Below are 23,468 nucleotides of genomic sequence, written 5' to 3'. Positions count from 1 at the left end.
CTGCGGCTCTTCTTCATCCCAGATTGGGATGACACAACGCTCCTGGCAGTTGCTTCTGCCCAGAAATCTGGGCGCAGTACCTGCTGGGGCATAGATGCGACTGCCCAGAGTGTCGTGCCGCCCCAGTCTGGGGCAAAGAAGAGCTGTGCTCAGCTGGAATGGTAAATACTCTCTTAACAAAAGACAGAAGAAAAGAGGGAAGACCCTTTGATTCAGCAGCACAAGGAAGATTTTGTCACGAATGATTTTGTGCAAGGAATTGTTGGCCTTGGTCTCCTCTGCTCACCCTTTTCCTTCTTCTCTTTATTTCTTTGCCTCTCTTTTGCACTGTCTCTCTGTCTGCCTCTGCCAAATTCCCTCCTGTTTCCCTTACTCTTTGCAAGATCATCCGCTCCCTAGTCTGATCATGGGTCACCTTGGGTGCCATCTGTGCTGAGGTGGGGTGGGCTACTTCTGCTGAGAGGATCTCCTTGGCTGTGGTGCCCTACCTGTCAAATGCTCTCCCAATGGAAGCTCATCTGGTTTCTACCTTGTCTGATTGGGTACCAGGCAATAACCATTTTTATTTTGCAAGGTGCTTAACTGGGTTAGAATAGATGGTTTTAGTGCTGCCACTTTATCTGCTGTTTTTATCTTTGTGTTGCCTCACTGTTAGGAGGTAATTTGTTTTCTTATTAAATTTACTTTTAAACATTTCCATCCTGTCTTCCTTGCCTCTAAATAGCAAACCAACAAAGAAAAAAATGAATTAAAAAGCAAAACAATATAGACAGTGTCGGTTGCCATTACTGAGTTAGGTGATCAGTGGCCGTGCACTGAGCAGGGGTTTGAAATAAGAGCCCAATCCTAAACCCTCCGAGCAATGGCGCTGGGTGTCACCAACGTACCATAAGGCACATCTACAGCACCCAGTGAGGGATGTCCATGAACACTGGGCCTCAGCGCCAAGTGGAGATGCCACGGCTGTTGGCAACCTTCAGTCTCGAAAGGCTATGGTATCGCGCTCTGACTGGTGGTTCTGGAACAGCGTCTAGTGTGGCTGAAAAGGCCGATTCGGGAGTGACAATCCCTTCCACACCGGGAGCAGGTGCAGTCTGTCCCTGGTCTGTCTCCCTGGCTATGGGCCTTCCTTTTTTGCCTCTTAGCCTCAGACTGTTGGCCAAGTGTCTCTTCAAACTGGGAAAGGCCATGCTGCACAGCCTGCCTCCAAGCGGGCCGCTCAGAGGCCAGGGTTTCCCACCTGTTGAGGTCCACCTGTTGAGGTTTGGAACTTTGTCCTGCCAGGTGATGCCGAGGATGCGCCGGAGGCAGCGCATATGGAAAGCATTGAGCTTACTCTCCTGCTGTGAGCGAAGAGTGCACCCAAAGGTAAGTCACGACCCCAGGTGGCGGTGCAGGTTTTTGGGGAGGGGGAAGGCATTCCGGGGCGGGGTGCAGGAGTGACAGGCCCAGGGAGGGGTGGGACTGGTGAAGATTCTTTCCTCCATGTCAGGCTGCAAAGTGGCGGTTCAGCCAGCGCAGACTTGAGTAGCCCCATTGCGGGGCCTGTGCCCTGGCTTGCCCCTGCTCTTCAAGTTCCCTTCCAACTCTAACAGCATATGCTTCTTCCATTCTTCAAATGAATAAAATCATTCCTCATCTTTCCAGGAGCTCCCTGCTGGATCTCAATTGGATCCCTGCAAATGACACACGGAAGCTGACACCTGTGCCCAGCGGCAGTCTTCCGTCCCTTCTCTCCCTCCTGTAGTTCACCAGGTGAGCCGGCAGATTTTTCAAAGCACGCTTGGAGCTTGATTGGCTCTTCTTGTTTCACAGACTGCTAAGCAGCACTGCTGCCACCTTTTTCTCTGGCTGTGCTCCTGGGCTTGTCTTAGGAGCACAAAGATCTCCCATTTCCTTTCTGATGGTCAGAGCAGAGCCCTTGACGAAGGCTGGGAAGGTCCGTGGATGTTCAGAAGCAAGAGTTGGCTAAACCCCTAAAAGAGACAAAGGGCACAATCCTAACCGTGCCTTGGGCCACAAGTTTATTGCGCCGGCCCAGGAGGGTCGCTAACGTGCCAGAAGCCACAAGGATATGCGCCAACACATGGAGGCTGAATCCAGCCTCTGTAGCGGCTTCCCTGCTGAGTCTTGCGATGGCCTGGGTGGGCCGATGCAAGAGTGAAAGGTAGGCGTGGGGGAGGCAGTGGGCGTCAGGGAGGAGGCAGGACAGAGGCATTCCTGGGTGGGGTGTGGGTGAGCAGTGGACAGCCCCGGGGGTGGGTGGGGGTGGGCGGGCAGAGAGAGATAGTTGGGCTGGGATCCGGCAGTTATGCCAGATCCCAACCCCTGTTCCCAGGGAGAACGGAGCAGTTTGAAGCCACTGCGCTCTCCTTGGAGAGCGCATCTGCCACCTCCAGAGGTGGTACAAATTCAAGGAGACCCATACTGGCCAGCAGCTGTTACCCAGGGGTAAAGCGAGAGACAAGGGCAAGGATGGAAGAGTGGAGGCAAATGTAGGGGTAGGAGCTAATAAATAGGCCAGGCCTGAGTAGATCTGGGATGGGATGGGCACATTGGTGTGGGTTCTGTCCCCCTTCTTGAGTTTTCAGCCTCTCTGCTCCTCTTTCTTGCAGATCCCCCTGTCGTCATGCTGTCGGTGCGGCCGCAAACGGTCGCCGAGGGTGGCAAAGTGAGCTTTCTCTGCACGGCCACCTCCAACCCGGAGCTGACAGGCGACAGGTAAAAAGGCCAACAAACTCCAACCTCCCAGAGATCACACAGCAATAGTGATGTTGCTGCGATGCCCTCTACTGGCAGCTTTGGGGATTACACTGAGCCGGGCTCGTCTGATGCCAGTGCATGCCTTCGCAGGTGGGCCAAAGGAGATGTGCCCATTCCGGAGGCCAACGGGGACAGCGATGAGGCGATAGTCAATCAATCGTTTTTCATGGAGCCCGTGTCATGCGAGGGCTCGAATGCCGTCGGCAGCACACTGGTGGATGTGCATTGTATGTGAAGGAGGCAGGTTGGGTCTGTGTGTCCTGGGATAGGTGGGAACACTTTGGAAGAGGAGGATGGACAAGGAGATGACGAGGGTGACCTTGGTGCCAGATTGGTGCCAGATACTGAGTGTGGGCAGGTCAGATGTGGGGCTCCCCCCACCAGGATCTTCTCTCCTGTAACCCCACTTGCCGTTCCAGCAGGTAGACCTCAAAGGCCTCCCACCTGCGACCATCATCGTGGTAAAAATTAGGCATTTGTGCCATATTTTTGACACATTCACAGCTGAGTTTGCACCCAATTAGAGCGAGGTGACTAATATATCCATTACCTTTGCATCAATTTGCATATGAGTAAAAATAACCATTTCTGAAGCAAGAAAGCATGCTTAATTTGTTTTTTTATATTATGCACACGGATCAAGACCCTTAATTGACTATAAAGCTACCCCCAATTAATTTTATAAGTACTTGTATGAAGCAGCACAGGCAGGTGTGTATCTACATATAAATTTTTTGAAAACAAACTATTTAATACATGCATAAACACACGTTCATTCACACTATTGAAGACAACAGTGTATAAAACTGCAGATTTTAAGAAGAATGTTTAATGAACTGCTTGTCAACCAAAAAGCCATTCACAAAGAAGGCAAGCGCTGTCTTTAAAAGAAAAAAAAGAAAATCCACTCCTGGGACCTTCTGCATGGAAAGCAGGTCTCTACTACTGAGCGATGGGCCCCCCTAACCCCTGTTTTCCTCTTTTTTCCTGCAGTTGGAGCCCGCCTTATCTCCCAGCCCAAGCCCCTGACTGTAGGTGTTGGTTCTGATGCCTCTTTCACCTGTACCTGGGCGGGGAGTCCACCTCTCACCCTAGCCTGGACCAAGAAGGAGTTCAGGTTCCCAAGTTGTGTGTAATTTACCAAACACAAATCTGGGAACACCAACCTCTACCCCCTCCTGTTGTCTCGTAGCACAGTGGGCCAGGTGGAAGACCATGGTGGTAGTAAGAGAGATATAGAACCTTTGCTTTATTCTGACTGTCTGCCAAGGTCAACGGGGGGCACCCCTTTCTGCCTTCCTCCCCACCTGAACTGAGCCTGTGAACACACAGGACACAGTTTTGGTTGTGGCACCAGGAGACCCACCCACTTTGAATCCTCAGAAAAATTGTGAAGCCCTTCTGTCCAAACAGGCCTTCAGTTTAGGATGTTCTGTTCCCTGGTTAGTTAACTGAGGCCGGGTATCCTTTTTTGGGCTGGAAAAAGAGCACTGATCCCTTCATTTCAGTAAATAAATCTGAATTCACTTGTACCCACAGGTGTTGAGCAATGGAAACGCGCTACACCTCAAGGCTGTGACGCAGGAAGATGCCGGCATGTACGTCTGCAAAGCCATCGTGCCACGCATTGGAGTGGCTGAGAAGGCAGTAGCTGTGAATGGTGAGGGGTCTTGGAACCAGGTCATGCACAGCAACCTATTGCAGTGAGCCTGGCGGAAATCTGACCAGACCTGATTGCATCCGTCATTTTTGTCTTTTCCTCAGGGCCGCCCATTATCGGCGCGGAACCAAGCCTGCAGACTGCAGTGGGGGCCAAGGCACGGCTGGAGTGTTTGGTGGGGAGCGTCCCACCCCCCGACAGGATTGTAAGTGCTTGACTCGCCTTTGCCCTCCACCCTCATGCCTTAACCAGGCCTGAATGTACCAGATGGTCCTCCTTATCCATGGAGTTGTGATCCATGGAGTTGACTCAACATGGATTGCAAGCCCACACTGGAGCAGCAACTGTTGCCCTGCACATGCCTGATCTCATCTGATCTCGGAAGCTAAGCAGGGTCAGGCCTGGTTAGTACTTGGACGGGAGACCGCTTGGGAATACCGGGTGCTGTAGGCTTCTACCATAGTCTTTCGAGACTGAAGGTTGCCAACCACTGGAGGACCTCAGAGGACCTCCCAGGCATGACTGGAAGTCGTGTCTAGGAGGTCTTCTGAGTTCAGCCAGAGCCTTTGGAGAGGCACTTCCAGGTTTTCACAAAATGTCTTTCTGAAGACTCTGGCTGACCTTCTGAGGTGCGAGGAGGTAGCCTGCAGTGTCCCTGCACCTCATAAAGCCTCCTGGAGACCTTCTGGAGTCCTGAAGGCACCCCTGGTTTTCAACCAAAGCTGGAAGTGCTTTTCAAAGACCTTCTGAGGCCTGGGCAGGCTGTGTACAACCTCCCCTCACCTCAGAAGGCCAGCCCCAGTCTTTGGAAAGGCAGTAGGGTATGTCATATGCCAAAGAAACCAGATATTATTTGTGAAGTTGGATGAAAAGGTGGAATGCATGTGTGCCAAAGTAGTTAGAATGTACAGATATTGAACCCATGATTTTAAACCCACACTGTTTAGTTCAGGGTTCTTAACCCTTTTACTATTACAGACCCCCCACCCCCCATAGATTGCCCAGTGTGTCCCCATACCTTCTTCACTAGTCTGTAGGAATCAGCATCATCACCAGTCCTATTAGGTACCACTATTTTGTCAGCAGCGGGGTTCTACTTTACATATGGATAGCAAGGATCAGAATGCCTCAATCTGCATTGACAGTGGTGATACTTAATAATCTGATCCATATAAATAATGGTAATAGTTAATCACCTAATCTAACGACAATTGTTTTAAATTGTTCAGAGATTGAGAGCACAATCCTAACCAGGTCTACTCAGAAGTAAGTCCTATTTTGTTCAATGGGGCTTACTCTCAGGAAAGTGTGGTTAGGATTGCAGCCTGAGTCCCATACCTCCCTCATTGGGTTCTGGTACCTCCAAAGGGTATGGATAACCCTGGTTAAGAATCCCTAGTTTAGATTTTCCCACAAAACCTTGGAAGGTTCTGAATGGCCAATCGTCCCCGTAGCGTCTAGAGTCGATCCTTGGGCTTGGTACCCATCGGGCACGAGGCTAACCAGGTGTACTCAGAAGTAAGTCCTATTTTGTTCACTGGGGCTTACTCTCAGGAAAGTGTGGTTAGCATTGCAGCCATCATCTTCTACCTGTCCAGGCTTCTGATTTGCCCCCCTGTCTCTTTGCAACAGGCCTGGTCGTGGGGTGAATGGGTGCTGGATGCTGGCTCGCTAGATCGGTTCACGGTGGACACCATAGTGACCGACCAAGGGGTGCTGTCTGCTTTGCTGATCGACCCAACGCATGACAGCGACTTCACCTTGGCCTACAACTGTACCGCATGGAATCGCTTTGGCGCACGTTCCGCTACCGTCAGCTTATGCCGCCAAGGTAAGATTCCCCATCCCCCTCTACTAATTTCACCAGGAACAAGCTTCATGGTGAACTCACTGGGGCCCCGCCAGATCTCCTGTTTTCAAAGCAGAGAGATCCAAGTGCAGAGCCCAGCAGAGCAGTGAAACTCACCTTAGCAAGCCACTGTCTCTCTGTACAGCATACTTTGGCAGGGATTGTTGGGAGAAGAAAAGGGGATAATCTCCAGCTTGAGACTGAGGTCCTGGAGGGGGAGGGCAGAATACTGATGTGACACAACATGACCTTGACTTTCATCCCCCCTTGGGCAGTGGTTCCCAAACCTTTCCAACTAGCAGTTCCCTTGACCTACTGGGCCTTTGGCCACAGCTCCCCATTAGGGCTACAATCCTATAGTGTATAGGGTGGCAGATTTTCACCAGGATTCTGCATCTCCCCTGGCTGGATTCCATGGCTTCCCAGGGAGCCTCAGTTTGGGAATCACTGCACTTGACGTTCATCACTTTGCTCTTTCAGCTGTGTTCAGCCTGGGCTGATGCAAGCCTCTGGGGTGGGCGGGAAGGAAGGTGGGGAGGGAGGCATTCCTGGGTGGGGGGAGGGCGGGCGGTGGGCAGGTGGGGAGCGGGAGGCGGGGCTGGGAAGTTTCCTCTTGCCTCTGGCTGGGCCGCCTTGGGCCCCTGTCCTGTGCTGGATACAACGCAAGCCTCTTGGCTTGCCTGTTCCAGCGCAGGGTAGGATTGCAACCAAAAAAGTTATGTTTTTTTGCTGGCCAAAATAAATTTTCAAGCTAAGTCTGTGCTTTGACACCCGTCCATTTTTGACTTGCATTCGTGCTCTGGTCCCCAACCAGAAGAAAGCACAAGGTATCATTTAAGATGGCATGAAATCAAATGCCAGTAATTAAAGGCATGAATTCTCCCCGCAGAGGTCTCGTCCGTCCTGATCATGGGGGGCTTAGCTGCCTCCGGGGTTGCTGTTCTCCTGCTCCTGGTGGTTGTCATCTCTTTCTGCTACCGACGGAAGCGCTGTGGGAAAGGTGAGGTGTCATTCTCAGAAGCTAAGCAGGGTCAGGCCTGGTTAATCCTTGGATGGGAGACCGCTTGGGAATACTGGGTGCTGCAGGCTTCTACCATAGTCTTTCGAGACTGAAGGTTGCCAACCAACCGTTCTCAGCCCTCCCAGGAATTACGTGGGGCCTTGTGCCCCTGAGCTGCAGCCCCCGTCACCAATCCTTGAGTGACCTTTGGGGAGAAAGTTGGGGTACAAAATCAAATGATCTGTTTGCTGCCAGCCTATAGTTAAGGCTGCATTGTCAGAATGCTGGATAGAGGCAGGGTTGTTCCCTCTTCCTCTGAGCTCCTCTGGTCTGTGGACTTGGTTAGGCCCACTGAATATCCCCACCTGGTCTTCAAAGCCTCTCCCCCTCCTTTTCCATTGGCCTGACATCTCCCTGCTACGGACGGCGGCTCCAGACGCAACCATTTGAGCAGTTTTCCTGGGGTCCCGCAGACACTTGCCCCTGCACAGTTTCTTGGGAAAACCAGTGGGTGGAATGGTGCCACCAGTGGAGCTTGCGAACAGCAGATATATGGGCCTGCTCTTCTCCCAGCTAGCTGCCCAAGGGGATAGGGATCCACCCATGCCTCCATTGAATAATGCTACCCAATCTACGTAGGGATAGATCAGAGAAGGGCTTCAGTGCATCTTGCCACTTCCTGGTGTTTTCACATGCCCATCCCAGAGCTCTCCAAGATCTGGAATGTGCGCAGATGTCATTGTTTAAATCCCCTGGAGTGAAATCCTGTAGAAGACCAAGTTTTCAGCTCACACCTCTGTCTGTCCATAAATCCTGCAGCCAAGCGGGGGGCGCAGCTCTCCAAAGCAGATATCCTTGTGCAGATCACCACGAGCGAGAGCAGCCCAAGCCGGCCGAGTGAGACAGAGGGTGATGGCAAGGAGCCCATGGTGACGGGGAGCCAAGAACTGAAGGTGAGCTCAACTGGGAGTGTGGGAGACTCACAGTAGATCCACCCAAACGGAGGCTCTAAGTCAGTGTGGTCCAGCAAAGATGTGTACAGTAATGTACACTTTGAACCCCCAGAGATGTGTGGCCTTACTGGGTGATGCCAAAAGGTCCTTCTCTTTCCACAAGTGCCAACCAGATGAATCAACATGCTCAAAAGCAGGGTGTGATGGTGTGAGGGTGTTTATTCATTGATTTAAGACATGTATACCCTGCCTTCCCAGTGTTTTTAGAACATGAACATCATCCCTGGCATCTTTTCCTCAGCAGGTGGTACCTGCTGGCATCCTGCCTTTGAAACAGAAAAGTTCTGTTCTCCACTAATAGTTAGGATAGTAGATTTGTGGGCAGTGGGTCTAATGCTCTCTTAATGCTGTCTAACCTAGTGCCCACCACACCTGATGGCAAAGAGGCCTACCTGTGAGCTTCTCCATAATTGGTCCATTCTTTTCATTCTTTCCTAAAGCAGCTATGGGAGGTGAACCTAGGGTTCCCTTGTTGTAGTCCAATGCTCTAACCATTGCACCACACTGTGAATCGGCCCTCCAAATAATTTGGTGGTACCTTAACCTTGCTTCATTGGCATTTCTGTCTTTGTCCTCCCCAGGATCCCACCAATGGCTACTACAAGGTCCGCGCCCATGAGGAGCAATGTTTAGGAAGCAGCTTCTCTGAGTACACGCCAACCACCCGACCTTTGTTTGGGGCATCTTCTGTCTACCCCTCCGCTGGGCCGGTCCAGCCCAAGTTGTATGAGTATGCCCGCCGGTACACCCTGGGTACACCAGGCTCTCGTGCAGCCTATGACCCACACGAGCGACTTTTCCCTCAGGAAAGCATGTACAGCGGCACGGCCTACCTCACAGCCCCCTACAGCCGGGCTTTCACCAGCTACGTCAAGCCCAGCAGCTACGAGAAGGCCGAGAGCGGGTATGAGCAGTCGGACCAGGCCAGTAAGACCTCGGGCTGCTCCCGCTTCTCTTATACCTCCCTGTCCCAGCAGTCCGACTATGGGCGCCCTGCCCACCAACGCATGCAGACCCACGTATGACTCGTGCCTGACCCCTGCCAACCTCCGGTCGTCTTCAGAAGGGAGAGAACAGGGAGCGGACACTTCATGTGGCTAATGGACTCCAAAACAGCCAGATAGACTCAGTGCCGAAGACCTGGGCTGAGACATGCCATTCTCATCCTCCGGGGAAGATGGCTGCCAGGCTAGCTTAGCAACGCAGAGTTGCTGTCAAGATGGCCAATAGCCTGCTTGTAAGTCATCTTCATCTGTAGCCAGGTCCATCTCTCTTGGGGAGCGTGAGAGGAAACTGTTTTTAGCCACCTCCACGTCAGGACGTGAAAGTGGATTTTGGACAGCCAAAGGCACATCTCTGCTGAAACTGGAAACAAGTTTTCATGGCTTATTAAGAAGTCTTGGTCTAGGTCTGACTTCAAAATGGTGGACGTGGCTGGCTGCCAGGCCAAGAGTGCTAGTGGAAGCAGCCAGCAGCTCAGCACTTTCAAAATGGTGCTAGGACACGGAGTTGGCAATGGGACTACAGGACTCTCTCGCTCTTTGCTCACTGATAGACTTGCCCAGAAAGGAAAGACTCCAGACTCTGCTCCAGACGCATGATCTTGGGAAATCTCTAAGCATGGGTGCTAGGCTTTCCTGATACCCACAAAACCCTCTCTTCCCCCTCCCCCCTCCATCCCATTTGTCTCACCACTGCTCCCTCTCCAATTTCCTGATACCCACAAACTCCTCTATTGCCCCTTCCCCCTGCATCCCGTTTGTCTCTCCACTGCTCCCTCTCCAATTTCCTGATACCCAAAAACCCCTCTCTTCCCCCTCCCCACTGCATCCCGTTTGTCAAAATTTATCAATCAATCAATCAATCAAATCCTTTATTGCTTAACCATAGGTCATTACATTTGGAAAGAAAAATAAAATATATAAAATGTGTATATACTTTAGTATAATAGTGCCATACAGTAAAACTCAGTTATTAACAAATTGAATAAAACACGATCTTATCTTTTTAGCCGCAAGGGCAAAATGTGACACAGCAAAAGTAACATTTGATTGTAAATCCTCAAGTAGATAATAAACTAATTGTTCAGGGGAATAACCACACAGGGATTTTACTATTGGTTCCAAAAAACGGCTTCTCGGATTCCCATATAAGGGGCAAATCAGTAAATAATGTAACACATCTTCAACTTGCCCACATCCATAAACACAAAGGCGCTTTGCTATAGGAATTTTTTTATATCTACCCTCTAAATATGCTGAAGGCATTTGTTGAAATCTCAGTTCAGTAAAAGCTCTTCTTAACTGTGGGTAAGTCAGAGTCTCAAAATAAATGGACATCATATGCTGGATGTTAATTTGGGGATACCAGCTCGAATATCGAGATTCCCATAAAGAAACTTTGTCTTGGTAAGTTTCCCAGTCATAAATCCATTCCCTGAGCTCTTTAGGACTCAGGCACAGAAACTTGTCATACTCCAGGTTAAAATACTTTAACTTAAAAAAAACCTGATTGGCCCATCCTCCAATAAGCATCTGTTCGTTCCAGCATTCTTTTGCTAGAGCTGACTCTTCCATAGCATTGATCCTTCTCCAAAATCGGAAGTAAGCAAGGTCCATTCTAATGGCTAAAGATGGCAGTCCTAGCTCTGCTCTAATATGAACCGCAGGAGTGCCTGGAAACAGTCCTAATATTTGTCTCAAAAATTTATTTTGTAAGACTTCTAAGTTTCCCTTAAATGAGTCTCCCCACAACTCTGCCCCATATAACATATGAGGTAAGATCTTTGCTTCATGAACTTTAATCAGTGGGGGAATTAACTGTCCGTCTCTAGCATAAAAATTTTTTTTTAACAAACCCATCTGTCTGGCACTGGAGATTAAAATCATCTCACTATGTTGTTTCCAGGTCAGACTCTTTGAAAATTGTATGCCAAGATATTTAAATGAATTTACCTGTTCTATAACATGCCCATCAAGCTTCCATTTATGATTGACAGAGCCCTTCCCAAAAATCATGATCTTAGTTTTAGAGTAATTTATTTTTAAATGCTCTTCCTTGCAAAGTTCACCAAATCTATACAACATCCTCTTAAGTCCAATTTGATTCTGAGACATCATAACTAAATCATCTGCATACAGCAGAATAGAAATCTTCCTATCTCCTATAGAAGGAGGAAAAAAAGATAGAGAGGACATTTGTGGGATCAAATTATTTACATAAAAGTTAAATAAAAAAGGAGCTAATATACAGCCCTGTTTAACCCCCCTATTGACCTGGATCTTTTTGGTCAAATAACCTAAATTGCCTAATCGCACTTGAAGTGTATTTTGGCTGTGTAATATCTCAATAAGCCACAATAGGCGTTTATCTATATTGGTCATGGATAATTTGGTCCACAGCCTCTCTCTATCAATTAAATCAAAAGCTGATGTAAAATCCACAAAGGCCAAATAAAGAGATCTTTTAGCATGCTTGGTGTATTTACATATAATATGATGTAATATAAATGCTTGATCAATAGTACTCCTGCCTTTTCTGAATCCAGCCTGTTCATGATGAATAATAGCCTGGGTGTTATCCCACTCTATAAGTTTATTCAATAAAAATCTGGCATATAATTTCGCTGCCACATTGATTAAACTGATAGGCCTATAGTTTGAGGGTTCCTTAGGATCACCCTTTTTATATCTAGGTATCACTATGCTATTTAACCATTCGGAAGGCACTCTACCGGAGTGATTAATCCACGTGAAAAGATTGGCAAAAATAGGGGACCACCAATGCAGGTCCAACTTAAAGATCTCCGCTGGTATCATATCATCACCTGGCGCCTTACCTGTCCTCATAATCTCAATCAATTGTACAGTTTCATTACATGAGACCGGAGGCCATTCAGAGCAGTTAGGTATATCTACTGATGGTAAGGGAAAGTCTATCTCACTCCCAAAGATATAACTAAAGTGAGAAATCCAGGTTACAGGTGAGATAGAATTTACAATTCCTCTGGTTTGATGTAAGAAACCTCTATTAATTAAACTCCAGAATTGAATTTGATTTTTTTCTTTCTTTGCAGCTTCCAGGGCCTTCCAATTTGCTACATAAAAGCCTTTCTTTTTTATTTTGGAGAAGTCATTTATACGCCTTGCGAGTAGTCAAATAACATTCCATAGCTTCTTTATTGGCAGCGACTTTTGCATATCTCAGTGTTCTAGTTAACTGCTTTTTATGCATAATACATTCTTTATCATACCATGAATCATTGCCCTTCTTCGACTTCTTTTGAAAGGGAGCCGATACTACGGGTCTAAGAGCCATAATAATTTGCTGGTAAGTCCCACCTATATCAGAGTGGGACTGTATCACCTGCCTTCTTTTCTCTAGTAATTGTGCAGAGTACAACAAGGCTCTAGCACTTGTATCAATCTCCAATGACCATTTTAATCTTCTAACTCCTTGTTCCAAACCTTGCAATGTAGTATTCGTCAACACCCTTGTATGAATTGAATTACAGTTAAAGGACATCATAAGTGGAAGATGATCACTGTCCGCTCTATCTCCTATTGCCATACAGTTTATCCATCCAAACAGAACATTTGAACAAAAAATATAGTCTATTACACTTGCCCCTTTCTCCATAAGGAATGTATAGTATCCTTTGGAGCTATCCGGATTGGAATCATTTAAACAAATGAGCTGGAATTGGAATATTAACTTCATTAGAGAGCGACCATAATTATTGATCATTTTATCACAAGACACTCTAAATGGACAATGACTCACTTCTGACTCAATACCAAAAGCCAACTCCATTTTGAGACTGTCACCGATTCTGGCGTTGAAATCCCCATAGATCATAAAGGGGATATTAGGATATTCAACACTTAATGTGTCAAGTAAACCCCCAAAAGGATCCCAAATGACAATTGCTGAGTTCACAATTCTCGGGGGAATATATACGTTTATACAAATCCAAGAACTCCTTCTGCATCCCTTAATCAGTATAACTTGCCAATAATTAGAAGACAAACAGGTGAGTTCTGTGCCTTCCAGGCCTGTGGTAGCTGCAATAAAAAGGGCCAAACCTCCACTCCCTCTTCTTTGAAAAGAAACTTTGACTGCAGGCATACATTGTCAACCCTGCAAAAAAGGGCTTTCAGAATCTGTAAGCCATGTTTCTTGGAGACATATAATTTCAAAGGATAACAGATACTGAGTAAAATCTGGGTCAATTAACTTATTTTGCCAACCAGCAATGTTCCAGGATAAAAGATTTATAGACTGAGTATGAGGCCTTCACCATTCAGGTCAATCCCTATCATAAAATGGGGCGCGCTGAACCGTTTGATAGTTATAATAACCCAAGGGTTTAAAATTCTCAGGCAATGGTTCCTCAATTCGGCATGATTTACTTTTGCAGAATAATTTATCCGAGACCTGTTTAAGGGCTATATTATTCAGAAAGGTCACAAAGGAGGGACAAGGCTCCGGTCCCCTAATTCGTCTGATTAAGTCCTTAGCTGTCCCGCTATGTTTTCCAAAGTTATTTCTGGACTTAAACTGGGAAGTTGATTTATTTTTCCCTTGCCATGAGGCATATTTAGCTACAAACCTTCCCTTTTTTTCCCTTCTAGGGGGCTGAAAATTTCTATCAAATTTATCATTCAGACCCCATTTAAAAGATATTTCCATAAACTCAAATTTATAGAGTAGTCCCCAGAAATGGTGTGCATGTTCCAGATTGCTAAAAATTAACAGAATTCTTCCCCATTTTATATCAGGATTATTTGGATATCGACAAATACAAAAAAAAAAAAAAGACTCTTTTGCATTCCAATCCTCACCCAGGATCTTCTTTATAGTCTGTTCAACTTCTCTGGCAGACATCCATGTATTAGTAGGACGACCCAGGGGCCAATTATTTATAGTAATGTAATAACCATTAGAATTTGGATCAGCCTCCAAGGTAGAGGAATATTCCATTGCTCCACAAGGAAGGATCAAACCTTTAGAATAAAGTTGAGAAGGCGGTGCAGGAATCCTATCTGTAGCAGAAGCAATGGGACTAATATTATTTTCTTCATCATGCCAATCATCAATAACTATGAGGTCATTATTAGAAAAGGTCAAATTTGTACAAACAGGCTATTATCTGCAGGGTCACTATGCACATTCCTAATTGGAGAAGCGGCTGTATCGACATTTAGAGTTTCATTTAAAAAAGACTTTTCATGAGTAGAACCTACTTTAGAAGAAACACAAAAATCATCCCTTAGCCTTTGAATACACTTGGACTTATTCCCTTGTGTGGGAGAACGAGCACTCTGTGCCCTAGTAACCACCATCTTGAAAGTTGGAATTAAAGCACTTGTGTAAATAAAACGGAAACTGTAAAAACAGAACCGGCTACTCTTGTTTGGAGAGCTGTTTTCCTTTCACTTCAAGTTAATTTTAAACATACAATTCTGCATTCCAGCAAAATCAGTTTTTATACGTAGCAATGTTGTTAAAAGCTACTAGCAACGGCTTTCCCTTCAAGATGGCTGCTGTAGCAAATCTTTATCTTGTTTGACAAATTAGGGCTGATAGTGTCTAATTAAATGCAATTGATGTGCATTCCAAAGAGCCGACTCTCCGCCAAAATATAAAATATCTTTTCTTATCAAATCCTAGGACAGAAGGCACTAAAAACTTGAAAAATAACCTTGTGGAGACGGAGCTCTCCCAAAGGCAGCTACTTCCTCCAGCCACCTGGTCCCCCTACCAACCCGTTTGTCTCACCACTGCTCCCTCTTCAATTTCCTGATAACCACAAACCCCTCTCTTTCTTCTCCACTCTCTTCCCCCTCCACTGGAGAGGATACTCCAACTTCGCCATATGGTGTCAGCACAACACGGGAAGCAGCAGTTACCAGTTATAAGTTTTCCCTTGATTGCCGTAGAGCGTGACGCCAGGGGCTGTTTCCGATGGTGGGAGAGATAATTGCATCTCGCTGGGCAGTCCCCAGCCAGTAAGGTGTTGCCTCGCCACGGTCCGTTAACCTCACGGGGTGCGTGGGGTTTAGGGTGAAAACCGACAAGCGGATCGACAACTCTGCACCATGCAACAGAAAACAGAAAACTCCTGCCCTAAAGCTGAGCACCTGGAATGTAAGGACAATGACACCTGGCTTCTCTGATGACCTGCAAGTAATAGACGATGCATGCAAAACAGCTGTCATCGACATGGAGCTGAGCAGACTGCAGATGGACATCGTCGCCCTTCAAGAGACTAGGCTGCCAGATTCCGAATCTGTCAAGGAGAGAAATTTCTCATTTTTCTGGCAGGGAAAACCACCAAACGAAACCAGGGAACATGGTGTTGGCTTTGCGGTCAGAAATACCCTGCTGAAATCCATCATCCCACCTACTGTGGGAAGTGAAAGAATTTTGTCCCTGCAGCTCCAGTTATCAGCAGGACCTGTCACTCTCACTGACTGTTGTCTCCAGCAGAAGCCAAAGACAAATTCTATGTTGATCTGGCCACCACTATCAAGAAGATCCCCGTAAAAGAGCCATTGTTCATCCTCGGCGATTTCAATGCTAGCGTTGGTGCTGATAACAGTTCGTGGCCCACTTGCTTAGGTCAGTTCGGCACTGGGAAGATGAACAAAAATGGCCAACGCCTGCTAGAGTTTTGCTGTCATCACGGTCTCTGTGTCAGCAACACGTTCTTCAACACGAAGCCCCAACATGGAGTCTCTTGGAGACACCCAAGATCAAAGCACTGGCACCAGCTCGACCTGATTCTCACCAGATGCTCCAGCCTTCCCAGCATCAAGATCACACGCAGCTATCAGGGTGCTGCCTGCGACACCGACCACTCCCTGGTGTGCAGCAGAGTGAAACTGCAAACAAAGTGACTGTACCACACGAAAAAGGAAGGAAGACCTCGCATTGATTCCAGCAAGACCCGGGATCAGAGAAAAGTGGAGGAATTTGCACGAGCGCTTGAGGAATCTCTTCCAGGCCCGGTTGATGCAAACGCATCCAACAGATGGGAACATTTCAAGAATGCTGTTTACAACAACGCCTTGTGCATATTTGGCAAGAAGACCAACAAGATGGCAGACTGGTGTGAAGCCCACTCTGAGGAGTGGACACCAGTCATTGAGGAAAAGAGGAGAGCTCAAGCAGCATACAAGGCCTGTCCCAGTGAGCACAACCTGCAGGTCCTCCGAGTTGCTCGCAGCAAAGACCAGCAGATTGCCAGGAGATGTGCTAACGACTACTGGCTCCAGCTCTGCTCCCAGATACAGATAGCAGCTGACACGGGCAACATCAAGGGGATGTATGACAGTATCAAGCAGGCCCTGGGTCCAACGCAGAAGAAAATTGCCCCTCTGAAGTCTGCTACAGGCGAGGTCATCCAGGATCGGACGCAGCAGATGGAACGCTGGGTGCAGCACTACTCTGAGCTATATTCCAGAGAAAATGTAGTCACCGAAGAAGCACTGAACAACATTGAGTGCCTGCCTGTGCTGGAGGAGCTTGACAGTGAACCAACCCTAGAAGAACTTCACGTGGCCCTGGACTCCCTTGCCTTTGGCAAGGCACCTGGAAAAGACAGCATCCCTGCTGAAGTCCTCAAGTGCTGCAAAGAGATCATCGTCACTGAGCTGCATGAAATCCTCTGTCTCTGCTGGAGAGAAGGTGGAGTACCTCAAGACATGAGGGAAGCAAACATCATCACGCTGTACAAGAACAAAGGCGACAGGGGTGACTGCAACAACTACCGTGGCATCTCTCTCCTTAGCATTGTGGGAAAGCTGTTTGCCCGAGTTGCACTAAAGAGGCTCCAGGTACTTGAAGAGAGCGTCTATCCAGAATCACAGTGCGGATTCCGATCCAACAGGTCCACCACTGATATGGTATTCTCCCTTAGACAACTGCTGGAGAAATGCAGGGAACAATGACAGCCACTCTTTATAGCCTTCAGAGATCTCACGAAGGCCTTCGACCTGGTCAGCAGGGATGGCCGCTTCAAGATTCTCCCCAAGATTGGATGTCCACCCAGGCTCCTCAGCATCATCAGATCCTTCCACAAGGAAGTGAAGGGCACTGTTGTCTTCGATGGCTCCTCATCAGACCCCTTTGACATCCGAAGCGGCGTGAAGCAGGGCTGTGTTCTTGCACCAGCCTTGTTTGGGATTTTCTTCGCTGTTTTGCTGAAGCATGCCTTTGGAACTGCAACAGAAGGCATCTATCTCTGGATCAGATCAGATGGAAAGCTCTTCAACCTCTCCAGGCTAAGAGCAAAGTCCAAAGTCCAGCTGAAATGTCTGTGTGACTTCCTCTTTGCCAACGATGCAGCTGTCACTACCCACTCTGCCAAAGATCTCCAGCAGCTCATGGATCGTTTTAGCAAGGCCTGCCAAGATTTTGGACTGACAATCAGCCTGAAGAAAACACAGGCCATGGTTCAGGATGTGGACTCACCTCCCTGCATTACAATCTCTGCGCATGAACTGGAGGTTGTCCATGACTTTGTGTACCTTGGCTCAACGATCTCCGACACTCTTACTCTTGATACCGAGCTAAACAAACGCATTGGTAAAGCAGCTACCACGTTTTCCAGACTCACAAAGAGAGTCTGGTCCAACAAGAAGCTGACGGAACATACCAAGATCCAGGTCTACAGAGCTTGCATCCTGAGTACACTTCTGTACTGCAGCAAGTCATGGACTCTTCGCTCACAACAGGAGAGGAAACTGAACGCTTTCCACATGTGCTGCCTCCAACGCTTTCTCGGCATCACCTGGCAGGACAAAGTTGAAACAACACAGTCCTGGAACGTGCTGGAATCCCTAGCATGTATGCACTGCTGAAACAGAGACGCCTGCGTTGGCTCGGTCATGTCGTGAGAATGGAAAATGGCCGGATCCCAAAGGATCTCCTCTATGGAGAACTCGTGCAAGGAAAGCACCCTACAGGTAGACCACAGCTGCGATATAAGGACATCTGCAAGAGGGATCTGAAGGCCTTAGGAGTGGACCTCAACAAGTGGGAAACCCTGGCCTCTGAGCGGCCCGCTTGGAGGCAGGCTGTGCAGCATGGCTTTTCCCAGTTTGAAGAGACACTTGGCCAACAGTCTGAGGATAAGAGGCAAAGAAGGAAGGCTCATAGCCAGGGAAACAGACCAGGGACAGACTGCACTTGCTCTCGGTGTGGAAGGGATTGTCACTCCCGAATCGGCCTTTTCAGCCACACTAGACGCTGTTCCAGAACCACCATTCAGAGCACCATACCAGAGTCTTTCGAGACTGAAGGTTGCCAACAGTGGAGAGGCACTTGCACTGAGCCAAGTTGACCAGGAGGTGGCGATAGTGTTCAACATTTTTCTGCCATTGAAGCTCTGAAAGATTTGGGGGATTTAATTTTTGTATACGAAAAATAAGTTATTCCTTGTTGTTACTTTTGCCTTACCAGCCGTGGATGTTTTATTTTTTGTTTGTTTGTTTCAGTTTTCCAGAGTCACTAGGGGAAGGGGGTTGTTTTTATTTTTCATTTTTTTTTAATGAATGGGATTCCACATTGGCATTCTATGATCATGCCTGTTTTCAGTCTGCATTTTTATATACAGAGGGGAGATTGCAAATGTATTGTCTACTGCAGAACTCAAAAATATTTATATTTAATTTAAAAAGTGGGAATGGAGTGACGATCCTTTATTATTTCTGGGATGTGTACTGGAAAACCCAAAGTCTGGAATAGAAGGAGAGAGAAAGGGAAGCACACACTAAGTTTCCTGGGTGACCTTGGGCCAGTCGGTCACTCACTCTCAGTCTCACCTACCTCACAGGGTTGGTGTGAGGACCAAAGATGGGGAGGAAAAATGTTCATCACCCTGAGTTCCTTGGAGGAAGGGCAGTAGAAAAATATGAAATTTGAAAGTGCACAGGTATGCCCAGAAAAGCTCGATCCTCTGTGCCATCTGAATTTTTTTATTTCTCACCTATGCAAACTAGTTTGACTCCGGTTATTAAAAATTCATGGTTCCTATCTGCAGATATATCTACCCACCACTCCGGCATAGCTTCTCTATAGTTTATTGAAGCCAGCTACCCAAGACGTTCATATGTTGGGTAGTATGAATGCCATATTGTAACATAAGCGTCTGCACTCCTAGCAATTGACATTTTGAACATAAGAACATAAGAACAGCCCCACTGGATCAGGCCATAGGCCCATCTAGTCCAGCTTCCTGTATCTCACAGCGGCCCACCAAATGCCCCAGGGAGCACACCAGATAACAAGATACCTCATCCTGGTGCCCTCCCTTGCATCTGGCATTCTGACATAACCCATTTCTAAAATCAGGAGGTTGCGCATACACATCAAGGCTTGTACCCCGTAATGGATTTTTCCTCCAGAAACTTATCCAATCCCCTTTTAAAGGTGTCTAGGCTAGACCCCAGCACCACATCCTGTGGCAAGGAGTTCCACAGACCGACCACACGCTGAGTAAAGAAATATATTCTTTTGTCTGTCCTAACCCACCCAACACTCAATTTTAGTGGATGTCCCCTGGTTCTGGTGTTATGTGAGAGTGTTAAGAGCATCTCCCTATCCATAATTTTGTATGTCTCAATCATGTCCCCCCTCAGGCGTCTCTTTTCTAGGCTAAAGACGCCCAAACGCCGTAGCCTTTCCTCATAAGGAAGGTGCCCCAGCCCCGTAATCATCTTAGTCGCTCTCTTTTGCACCTTTTTCATTTCCACTATGTCTTTTTTGAGATGCGGCGACCAGAACTGGACACAATACTCCAGGTGTGGCCTTACCATAGATTTGTACAACGGCATTATAATATTAGCCGTTTTGTTCTCAATACCCTTCCTAATGATCTCAAGCATAGAATTGGCCTTCTTCACTGCCGCCGCACATTGGGTCGACACTTTCATCGACCTTTCCACCAACACCCCAAATTATGCAAGTTCTCATTTTTCTCCCAAATTTATTCTGAAATTTCTATTGCAGTAACCAAATTTGCCATTGAGAAACGAGCTCAAGCTGAAGCTCCACCCCACGTACTGGCAATCTTCAGCCACACCTCTGACTTTGACAAGCCACATCCCTAGCTTTGGCAGGGATTTCCCATGTGCTTTTGACTATGGAACTATAAGGGCTAGCACATCACATCACCTTTGAAAACTGACCACTTTACAGACTAAGGCCTTGCTAGGCTAGGAAGTTGCCTTTTTGCTATTCCCGTTACTGAAAGCCTTTCATTGCAGCCATAAGGACTAGAACCCTGTTTATTTTTTTTTTTAATTGAAAGCTGAGATGCGCAGGAATTTGAATGTGGCTCCATGCCTTATTTTGCCTGCCTGTGGCATATAGGCATGAACACGGCCCTGGTGGTATAGATCAGAAGACAGAGCTCCCAGTGAAATTCTGGGTTCACCTCTAATGTTAGAAGCACGTGACCCCTTTCCTCCTTTTGGACCCTCTCTGGCCACAGGATATAGCTGTGTGCAAACCACCATCCCACCCACATATCCCTGTTGTAGCCTAGGCTCCAGATTCCCCATGAGAAGCATTCCACAGCTTTTTCCCAAAGTGTCTTCTGAAAACAGATGGGTTGGTGTCACGCCGCCTTTGCAAAAAGAGACTTGGAAATCTCAGGATACGCCTGCTTCTCTTTAGTGTGGGCAGCCCCTCCCCCTTGATAACATTGAAATGATTTCGCTCCCACCCATTCTTTTTTCCCCCACATGCCCAAAATATTCAGTGTCATCACTGTGACAAGTAACATTTCAGGCCTAGTGCCTGAAAGGTCTGCATTGGAAGTCAAAAACTGATGCCTGCCACGCTATGACTTTCCTGCAACACAAAATCAAAAGGAGAACGTATATGTGGGTTCGGCTGTGCCCGTCAACCTGGAACATTTATACATAAGAAATGTGTTTTTCCAGCTGTAGGAGTCACTTGAGGTGCCCTGAGTGTGACACCTGGAGCGGCCTGTACTCCCCTTCCCCCACACACACACAAACACTTGTACTGTGACACTACTGGTGGTTGCTCTGGAATGTGCGCCTGGGAACGAGTCCTGAGTTCACCCAGCCCCTTACTGCAGCGGTGATTGTGCAGGTTGACCAACGGATCAGAAAACAGGGGCTTGGGCTTCTCTTGTGCCTTTTATCATCAGGTTAAGGCAGGGGTGTCCAAAGTTTTTGGCAGCAGGGCCACATCGTCTCTCTGACACTGTATCGGGGGCCAGGGAAAAAAAGAATTAATTTACATTTAGAATTTGAATAAATGTACATAAGTTTACATAAATGAATATATTAAAGATGAACTTCTATGAATGAATGAAGGTCTTGCAATAGCTCAAGACCCATAAAAGGCCTTGCACAAAGCAAGGCTGGCCTTCCCTTTGCTGCTGCTACTGCATCACAGACATGAAACAGCAAGCAGTGGAGGAAGCCCTCATTCCACAGCTCACGCAAGAGGTCAAACAGTTGCTCTCATGCTGAGAGCAGTTGCGTCAGGCCAGTGTGGGCTCCAACAAATCTCCGGAGGGCCAGAGGCTCATTGGAGACTGGGGGCTCCCTGAGGGCCGCACTGGGTGGCCTCCAGGGCCGCAAGAGGCCCCAGGGCCAGGGTTTGGGCACCCCTGGGTTAAGGCACAGAAAACAGCAGATAAAAATGTTCACTGCACTGGTAAGCATTGTCACTTGCGGATTGAACACAGAAAGCTGTCTAATACACACAGGGCCCAATCCAATCTAACAATGCAGCACCACTGCAGCCATGCCAAGGAGATGTGCGCTGCATCCTGGGGTGGGGGGGGCAGTCATTGAGGTCTCCTCAAAGGAAGGGAACATTTGTTCAGTGCTTCATTGTGGCTGCATCAGCACCGGAAAGTTGGAGAGCATCAGTGGCGTCACTAGGGTTTGCGTCACCCCATATGGGAGGCCAGCACGTCACCCCATGATGGACCTCCTCCCATTCCGTGGCCCAGGCAATGCCTTGGGCAGGGGGTGTGGTGATGTACCCAGGGCCTCTGAGGGGAATTTTATCAGGGGGTACAAAGTTTCTTTTGGGCCCCTTTGCAAAGGGGGGCGAGTGAAACAGCGCAGTGGAGGGTGGTGATAGGCAAGCAGAATAGGGATAGGGAGGGGAGAAACAGGGTACAAGGAAGGTAGAGACAGCTGGAAAAGTCTTTGACGCCCAGGTCTACCAACCCATGTGGCATCAGTAGTGTCCCCAGCAGACAGCAAGTCTGAGTAAATAGGAAAACGTAAGATCCCAGGCAATTTCACCCCCCTCCTCCCGTGCGTGTCACCCTAGCATGCGGGCTGCACCGAGTGACGCGCACAGGGGGATGACACATTCCTGGCCAAAATTTGGGGCCCTAAGGCTGCAATCCTATAACACTTTCCTAGGAGTAAGCCTCATTGAACTTACAATGGGACTTACTAGTAGACATATATCAGATTGTACAGAAAGGGCCCAATGCTAACCAGCTTTCCAGCACCGATGAGGCCACAATACAGCCCCAAAGAAAGGGAGGACATGTTCCTTTACCTCGAGGAGGCCTCCATGACTGGCCCCCCACCGCAGGATGCAGTGCATGCCCCATTGGCATGACTGCATCAGTGCTGGAATGTTGGATAGGATGGGACTCTAAGTCTGCAAGTTTCATGCTGGCTCTGTTCCGGAGGTTCCCTGCTTTTCTACAGAGGTCCCAGGTTCAATCTGTGGTATGTCCATGTATGGTGGGGGAAAAATGCCACCCTGAAACCCTGGGGCAGCTTTCAAAAGACACGGAATTTCTTCTGGGGGAGGAACCAACTGGCACTCTTCAATTTCCTCTCTCTCCATTCCTCTCTGCTCCATTAATGAGGCCTAGATTGTGCGACACCCTTTGGCACAAACGTAACACGGAGAGTGAAATGCAGCATTTATTATCTGGAAAAGCCTCCCCCTCCCCCGAGGGCTTCTTCCACAGCAGCTGGCAGACGGTGACTTCATTCGGCCTACCGAAGCGCATCATGCTACACCAGGGGTCGGCAACCTTAAACACTCAAAGAGCCATTTGGACCCATTTTCTGTAGGAAAAAAAAAACTCGGGAGCCACAAAACCCTTTTGACATCTAAAATGAAAATATGTAGTTCTTTTTTAACCTTTATGCTCTTATA

General features: G+C 47.8%; 1 pseudogene; it reads left to right on the top strand.

Annotated features, from left to right (window-relative positions):
- Positions 1–4,759: 4,759 nt before the first annotated feature.
- On the top strand, positions 4,760–4,876 carry LOC136661949 (5S ribosomal RNA; annotated as a pseudogene).
- Positions 4,877–23,468: the final 18,592 nt, after the last annotated feature.

Source organism: Tiliqua scincoides, chromosome 10 (genome assembly GCF_035046505.1).
Source record: "Tiliqua scincoides isolate rTilSci1 chromosome 10, rTilSci1.hap2, whole genome shotgun sequence".
Taxonomy (NCBI): Eukaryota; Metazoa; Chordata; class Lepidosauria; order Squamata; family Scincidae; genus Tiliqua; species Tiliqua scincoides.
This window is presented reverse-complemented; position numbering and strand designations above follow the sequence as displayed.